This window comes from Zophobas morio, unplaced genomic scaffold (assembly GCF_036711695.1).
Source record: "Zophobas morio isolate AGI-343-1 ecotype UQ-CSIRO unplaced genomic scaffold, CSIRO_AGI_Zmor_V1 ptg000011l, whole genome shotgun sequence".
Classification (NCBI taxonomy): domain Eukaryota; kingdom Metazoa; phylum Arthropoda; class Insecta; order Coleoptera; family Tenebrionidae; genus Zophobas; species Zophobas morio.
In genome coordinates, this window is record NW_026972116.1 from 2,700,034 (window position 1) to 2,708,857 (window position 8,824).

General features: G+C 35.4%; 2 long non-coding RNA genes across 2 annotated transcripts; one reads left to right on the forward strand and one right to left on the reverse strand.

Annotated features, from left to right (window-relative positions):
• Window positions 1-4,706: 4,706 nt before the first annotated feature.
• On the forward strand, window positions 4,707-5,119 carry LOC135126666 (uncharacterized). Its single transcript, XR_010280115.1, has 2 exons — window positions 4,707-4,880; window positions 4,937-5,119. It is a non-coding gene; the product is annotated as an uncharacterized LOC135126666 (long non-coding RNA).
• LOC135126665 (uncharacterized) lies at window positions 5,052-8,384 on the reverse strand. Its single transcript, XR_010280114.1, has 5 exons — window positions 7,779-8,384; window positions 7,517-7,704; window positions 7,272-7,442; window positions 6,853-7,215; window positions 5,052-5,214 (listed from the first exon to the last, which is right to left on the reverse strand). It is a non-coding gene; the product is annotated as an uncharacterized LOC135126665 (long non-coding RNA).
• Between the last annotated feature and the right edge of the window lie 440 nt (window positions 8,385-8,824).

The following is an 8,824-nucleotide window of genomic DNA, read 5'->3' on the forward strand; positions in this document are numbered from 1 at the left end:
CCGTGCGCATGACACTAAAATTGGTTCAGCACTTTTAAATCTCTTTGAAACTGGTTCGACAGATTAACACGCAAAATAATATTTACAATGAAGCAGATATAAAAATAAAAGTTTAGGTAATAATTCAGGGAATAAATAACATTACAAGGATTAATTTCTACGTTTTTTGGTTACGAAGGAATCTTTTAAAAGTTTTAAAATAATCAGAAAATTAGTTAAATAAATACCTACCTGCATTAAACTGTATTATGGTATCGTTTAGTAAATATATCTTGTCTATAATGCCTGATTTTGTAAATGAATAAGAGAATAAAACATTTTTCCTTCTTTTCCTTTAAACTCGTTTCAGTCTTAACTAACCACCAAAAATCGAAGATCACTATAAAGACGAATAGATTAGAAAACTGTAACAACAAAATTCAGAACGGCAAGCGCAGCAAATTTCATTAACTATGCCTTTCAATTCTTCTAACTTTCGGTAACCCTTTAAGCCGTATAGTTAAAGAGGTTACGTTTATTCACCATGCAAAAATTTTAACACCACTTTTTTGTTAGCACTATATTCGAGAATACGTGTTTTTTACGCTCTAAAATTTTTTAATGCCGATGCATGTGTCCGCAATTCTTTTCAGAGGAAATTGTGAAATGTTAAGCATTTGTAATAATCATAAATCATTTTGTGTAAGGCAAATAAGTATTTTGTTCGTTTTTTCTTCACTTAGAACCTCATCCCTTGCATCATCGCTGTAATTTTTCTCTGACCGCCGTGCTTTTAAATTCAAAGCTTGCGAACCAATTTTGGTAGAGCGTGCGTAGTAGCGTGAATACCGCTTGAAATCTCGGGACACCGATTTCAAAGTGCCGACAGCTGAGTGAACTATCTGGTATCCATAATCTGTGTCCAATGGATGAATGGATGATTTCTACTGAATGATATCGATACTGTGTTATAAGTTGCATATAGTGACTCCATGTTGTCAGTGCCCATTCAGTCATTCATCAGTGATTTAGAGACAGAGAGAAATCAGAGAACATGTTCCCTGGAGAAATTATGTCGTAGAAAATTAATACTACAATAGTATATTACATACCGAGGCGAAAATATTTCATTCCTGTCGAGAGAACTATACTTTACCGACTGACGCAGCCTCGAGGTGAACTAGTTCTCGAGACATAATCATTGAATAATGTGAGTGACTTTTCATGAAGATTAAGCATTTGCAATTTTGTTCGGAAACAGCTGATAAATGATCTCAATTTTATCAGGAACCTTTTATTTCGTGAAGGGTCTAAATTTTCCAACAATGGCACTATAAACAAACACAATGCGCGCAAGAAAATCCACGATGGATTCGTGACACTCATTTTCAGAGAATTATAGTTATGACGGTTTTAAAACCACAGACTTCGTGGATTTGTGATATTTTTGGAATTCTACTGTTAATCAAGAAATAGATGAATAATGTATTTCGGGTTGCCGTTATCTACAAATTACATTCGTCATTTAGGTCGAATCACCCTGTTCATATTCCAAAAAATTGGTCCAAAGTTGTTTCGACAGAACTTCCCTCGCCACTGAAGTACAATGAAACATCCAGCATTTTCGAATGGCCGCAACCTCAGAGGCGTCCGTCATCGTTTCTCTGTGATAGTGAACACTTTTCTACCTGCGATGGGTACCTGTCCTTGTTTAGATTAGTGCCCAATCGTGACCAGTTCACTTAGTTTATGCTTCCGTGTGTTATTGTTTGCGATTTAAAAAAATTGGTCCAAGGATTTTAGACAGTACTTCCATCGTTGTTGGAAACGTGACGACTGCATGCCTATTATGTTTTTTTTCTCAGTAGATTTCAAAGCATTCGGTTTTGGAGTTCCTGATTAACTCAATAAAATTAATTCACAAATTCATTAATTTTTTTTTCACCCTGTATGTGCAAATCTAAAAAATATGAATGGAATGATGAATCATAAGAAGAGACTCATCATATTTTCTACATTTTAGATAGGATTTACTCAGCAAAATTTTGGAGTGACGCCATACATTTTTTAGAGGGGATGAGCAAATACATTTTGATCAAACATTTACCAAGCTTATGATAACTTTAAAACATTTTCAAGATTTCAAAGCATTTGGTTTTGTAGTTCCTGAGTAAATCAATAAAATAAATTTATGCATTCATTAATTTTTTTGGGTCACCGTGTATATGCAAATCCAAAAAATATAAATGGAATGATAAATTACAAGTACAGACTCATCATATTTTGTACATTTTGGATAGGATTTATTTGGCAAACTTTGGAGCTGACGTCATCAATTTTTTGAAGGGAATAACCAAATATATTTTGACTAAAAATTTATTATGCTCTTTATAACCTTAAAACATCTGCAAGATTTCAAAACATTCGGTTTAGCAGATTCAAAATTAAATTGCAAAATGTTGTTTTACAATTCTGATTTTTTTCCAAAAATCTGAACGTTTCGGGTAAAAACGTCGGAGTCATGAACTACATGTGTTTATGTTATTTTATACAATTTAAAACCCATTTACTATGTACAATTTTGAAGTGACGTCATCACATTAGTGGTGGGGATGATTAGACAAATTTTGGTTAGCGTTTTATCATCTACGTAACGTATGTAATATAAATACAAAATTTGACAACAATCGGCCCAGTACTTTCGGAGATTATCTGTGTAATAAAAATCCGAGACGGCAGACAGACGGACAGACAGACAGACGGATAGACAGACGGAAACGGGAGACCTATTTCTTTGTCTTCTAGGGGTCATGATAGGTTGAGAAAATGCAAAAGTAGAGAGTCAGCCGACGGACTCGATTACAATACTTCCTTTGCTTACGGTCGGGAAGTAAAAAGAGTAGGTAGATGGCACAATGGTACCAGAAGACAAAAAATACTTTTTTTTTTGCACTCATGACCTTTTTTGATGATTCATCATTCACCAAGGTGCGGGAGGTCGAACCTCCCACATGCGTGCGTTTTGCTTTCCGTTGCCATGAAAACCTTAAAGTAGTCGGATAGTGTCAACACTGTGACGTATTTACGGCGCTGTCAACGTCACAGTTAATCTCTTCAGTTTAAAAGTTTATTCGTTGTACACAACACCTTCGTGAAGCCTGCTTCCCGCATTCCCGCAAATGCGGCACGAGCGAAGGGAGTGTCGCATTTGCGGGAATGCGTTCATACGGGAAGCAGGTCATCCCGAACTAGTTCTGTATATTACCTATTGTACTATTATCACTGTGGCGGAAGCTCGAACGATACAGCAAAACATTCGTATTATTTGCTGGAATATGGAAGTAAATACCAGTCATAAATATAAATATGTATCCATAATATTTTTAGTTTGTACTCGTAGTAATAACAACGTTTATCAGTTTTTTTAAGTGTTTCGAAGGTTTCGGTTGACTTATTGCTTCTTCATTTTCAGATTTGGATGAAGCATATTCAACAACATTCGAAATCTGCGAAAAATATAGTAAAAATTCACTGTCATATGCATTATAGTGTGACCTGACTGTATAATGTTATCCTGTATTATTATTAGATAAATGAAAAAATTTTCAAATTTTGATAAAAGAGCTACCGAGGTTCCCATTTTGTGCTTTCCTGGGTCACGGAGCATGATTTGCGGAAATCCCAGGTGAAGTGGGATTAATTTTACCATTTGTATTGAATGGCAGTCTCGGTAAGAGGGACCCATACCTTCAGAGTAGAGGGGTGTCCGACCACTAGATCGAGCGCGTGGGCGACGAACAACTAATGTGACTCGATCTTGAAATGTGTGGCAATTAGTAACTTTTATGAAATAGAAATATATCTGTGTCCTTGTTATGCTCCGTCTTTTCGACAGCAGGTATTTTTTGCTTCCAGTATGGCGATCCTGTTACTGTCATTTGGCCGTCAATTGCCTTGGTGGTAACACGTCTTCCACGACTGTTTGCTGGTTACCGGTGACACTTTCTCGTTGAATAGGGCTGGAGTTACTTTGGGACTGGAATAGTGTTCTTTCCGGTCCGTTAACTCAATAATTCTAGTACAGTCTGTCGTAACCTCAAATCGTAAACACATCAACCTTTCGTTGACAGATAGCGAAAATTACTAGCCTCGCGCTATCTTTGTTTAACACATAGGTTAGGTTCCTCTCTGTCGAATTCCGACCACAGGCAGTTTGCCGTACTTTCTAAAAGTAATAGTAGATCTAGTGACTTTAACGAACAACCGGTGGTAGCATCGCTGAGAACAGATTCCTCCCGCACGCACGAAGGGTTTGAATCACGACCTGCTGCATTAGTTAATACGGCCTGTTCATAACTGTAGTTCCACTGTATCCTCCGATTTTAGTGAGGGCGCTAGCGGATGGGCGCATTTTAGGAATTTTTATTATTTTATGTTGGTTGGATGGTACTCACTGTTTTTTGGTGTCAAATCTGACATTCAAATTAAAATTCTCTTGAGAATCTTTAAGCGCGCTGAAAGTAGTTATTTGTGAAGTCCATTTGTTATTGTTCGTTGTTTTTCTTTTTGATTTGCAGTTTTCGTTCCTTTTTTATTTGTTTTGTGGTGTTTCGTTCCCATTTTGTCGTTTCAACTCGTTTAGTGTTTCGTTATTATTTCATAGTTTAATTAGTGTTTGTTTTTTGTTGTTTTGTTCCTATTTGGTCGTTTAACTTCAGTTAGTGGTTCGTTATTATTACATAGTTTAAGTTGTTACGTTAATTTTACTGGGACGAAAATGCGGTTCCACAAAAAATGCATTGTGCCCCAGTGCCCTGCCAAGTACTCAAAGTCTTTCCATCAGTTTCCCTCTGAGCCCCTCTTAAGAGAAAAATGGCTACATAAAGTAGAGAAGTTTTGTTGTAAGAAAAGGTTATTGAACACTCATTTTTTTAATACTAAATATTAATTATTATAGCTCCAACGCAGCAGATCGTCAGTCAGTACTCAACCATTTGCAATTTGCACTTTAAACCCACAGATTTTAAGTTTGCAGCAAATGGTAGTAAACGCTTGCAAAAAAATGCAGTTCCAACAGTTTTTCATGTATATTTATTTACATTTTAAACTTAACAGAAATAAAATTATAGTTTTTATAGGGTGATGATGCTTATTACGCATCCATACACGAATCCTTCGTTGCCCTTGCCCAGTCTTCTACTCCTATAAATATGAAGCCCTCATCATCCATTATTCCTGTAATTACAATCCTTACAACTGTGAAAATATAAGCGAACAGTACATTAATAACGTAATTTAAAGTCAGGAGTAAAATTATTTTTCAGTTCCTACCTATTTTCACACTTTTTTTAGAACTTTCCTCTAATAATTATTTATTTTAGAGTACTGTTACTCCAAGATTATCTCCTCCCTCCCAATCAACATCCACGTGTCCAACATTGACAGAAGAACCTCCAGTAATATTTTATTGGCAGTTAATAAATTTTAATTATATATTTTTTAAATTGTAGAATCCTGATTTAAGTCACTCAACAATTCCTTCTGAACCTGAGTCCTTATATAATGAATCCCAAACATTAAGTTCCAATACTGATCTTCGTCTTGATGATATATCAAAACTTAAACTTGAAATCAAAAAACTGAAAATGAAAGTAAACCGTTTGGACAAACAGAACAAACTGAAAAATCAACAGCTACAAAAACTGCAATTAAAAATTGACAATCAAACGAATCAAGCCCGTATATTCGAAAAAATTGAAGCTGATGCTAAGAATAACGACCCAAAAGCCACATTTCTATTAGACCAAATATTAAATTACAACAAACAAAAATCTAGATGGTCAGAAGTAACTGTAAGATCATGTATTGCCTGGAGGATTTCATCCCCAAAGGGATACAACTATGGTAAAGCTTCTATATTGAAATTACCTAGTCGAAGTACTTTAGAACGGTATATAGGAAATGGACAAGATGTTACAGGACTTATAGAGGCACGCTTGAAAGCAGAAGCCGAAGTGCTACAACCCGTTGAAAGGATTTGTAGTTTAATTGTTGACGACATGTCCATCAAGGAAAAACTGTGTTACAGCCGTACAGAAGACAAATTCTATGGGTTAGAGACTACCAATGAGAGTAGTCAAACAATTGGAAAAAAACCAACGTTGGCCAACAAAATGTTATGTTACGTTGTTCACGGCATGACTACTAAGTACACGATACCCGCCGGATATTTCTTCCATCGAACTCTAAAAAACATAGATTTTGTGAATTTGACGTTAAAAGTAATGAAACTTTTACATAATTGCGGATTTACGGTTTTAAGAATTGTGACAGATAACCATAAGTCAAATGTGGCCCTTTTCAAATCTCTGTCATCAAGTAATAATTTAATGACTCATATTCAACATCCAATAGAACCAACAATACCATTATTTATGAGCTTTGATTACTGTCATATTATTAAAAATTTGAGGAACATATTTTTGGACCATGACATGCATTCTGGTAACGGTATTATTTCTGCACGATTTTTAAAGAAAATATATGATATGCAACACAAATTAATTGTTAAACCGGTAAAGTTTTTGACCAGGAAGCATATTTGCCCAACCAATTTAGAAAAGATGAACGTCCGTCGTGCTGTGCAAGTATTTTCCATAGAAGTAAGAGCAGCAATAGAGTATTTGGGAAAATATAACAATCCAGGTTTTGTTGATGTTGAAGAGACTCTAAAGTTTATAGAAATGATGCACACATTTTTTAAAATTCATGATGTCAATGACAAAACTCAGCACATCCGGCAAGTAAATGAAAATAGTGCTCCATATACAGATATTAATGATGAACGCCTTCTCTGGATGTTAAAAACTTTACCTGCTTATATGGATTCCATTCAATTATCTTCAAAGGCAAATAAAATGACGGGATTGACTAAAGAGACTGCAGAAGCAGTAAAATTCACTGCCAAAAGCACTGCAGAATGTATCAAGTATTTACTTGAAGAGAGTGGCTTTTTCTATGTCTTGACGCGAGCATTTAGCTCAGATGCAGTTGAATCGATGTTTAGCAATGTCCGATTATGCGGTGGTTCTCAGGACGCTACTGATGCCAGGGCTGCACACTATGCTATTAAACGAATAATTAAGTCAGGTTTAGTAACAACTTCCGAATCAGCAAATGTATATTCACACTGTAATCACTTGAGTAAAATTGGTAAAATTCAGTCTTCTAAAAGATCTACAACAGAAACAAATATACGTATACCTGACAGTATAATTGAAGAAATTAGTGACCTTCATAAATTAACATTCGTTAATACCATTTTCACAGATATCAACTCTGCATCAGTTGCGTTTTTATCTGGATATATTTGTAGAACAATTGAAGAAAGGTTAGAGTGCAAAAATTGTTTAGATTCATTACTAACCACCGCAAAATCTACCCCGTTGCTTGACTTGATATATCTGCAAGACAGAGGAAAATTAAAATATCCCACAAGATCATTCACAAATTTTATAAATAAAATTATAAAAATTACATTTGATATTTTGGAACATATACCAGTAAATCATCATCCAAGAACTGTGGTGGAGTCTTTGTTATTGGAGCCAATTGCCAGTTCAGCTTTTTTGCCTTGTGAAGATAAAAACCACAAAGTAATGGTTGCAAACTTAATATTATCTAAAGTGTTGAAACCAATTTTTGCAAATTTTGGTTATACAAGAACTGAAAATGTTACATTGTTTAGTAATTTGACCCATAAACCCCATTCAAGAAAAGTATTAAAATTATAAACATACCTGTCTGTTTTTTTATATTCTTCCAGCGCTAATTAGGGTGAAATTTCACAAAAGACACTTCTCGATTTCGCACAAACTGTTTGGTTACAATTCTTCTACACCACCCCCTAATCACGTTCCTCACCTTCTAATGTTTCCTTTTGCTACAAAAAAAAATGTTAAATTTCCCAATTCATACACTCTTTAACGGGAAAAGCTGTTTCCAATATAACCTAACTTTTTATAGTCACCAACACGCGAGGAGTAATGTCGGGAACACAAGAAAACAGTTGTACAACTTTTGAAGGTGAGGAACGTGAACAGGGGGTGATGTAGAATTCCTTTCGGGAAACAGTTAATGGGAAATCGAGAAGTGCCTTTTGCAAAATTTCACCTTTGCTAGTCCTTTTTGTTGTAATTTTCAACCATTTAGCACCATAGAGAGGATACGATGTATGATTCAACGTTTAACCGTTTAATAAATTGTTCAAAACATTTAACCTAACCCGATTTAACCTATTTATAAACCTTCAAATTTGAAGTTTGTTTGAAAATTGTCAAGGTCAAAAGCGCCCCTCCAGTGCTGCCCTCACGCCCTTGCGGCAAAATTTTTTCAATGCATTTTTGTGGAAATGAACAGGCAGGATATAATACAGCCGGCAGTGGTTTGAATACAGCCCGAAAAAGCAAATTTCATGTGGGAGATCGGTGATCTGTTGGATTAGTTGTATACTGTGATAACCCAAACTTCCCGCCTTAAAATTTGACCTTGAAACAGTTTGAAAGGCCCGCGAGAAATTTAAAAATTCAAAGTTTGGCCTTGGCTGTGATCGTCTAACCATGGCCGACTAGTATAAAGATTATGGCCTGTCCAAAGGAATGCCAAAGGTACCATACGTGCTGCCATCTACAGGGTTAGTCACGAGAGAATTACTTCTGAAAATTATTTTTACGCAACCCAAAATACTAATACCCTGTACCACTTGATATTATCTAAATTTAAAATGAAATGCCTAATCCATGATTGCTTTGACTTTGGCAGTGTCACTTTGACGTTAATTACTTTT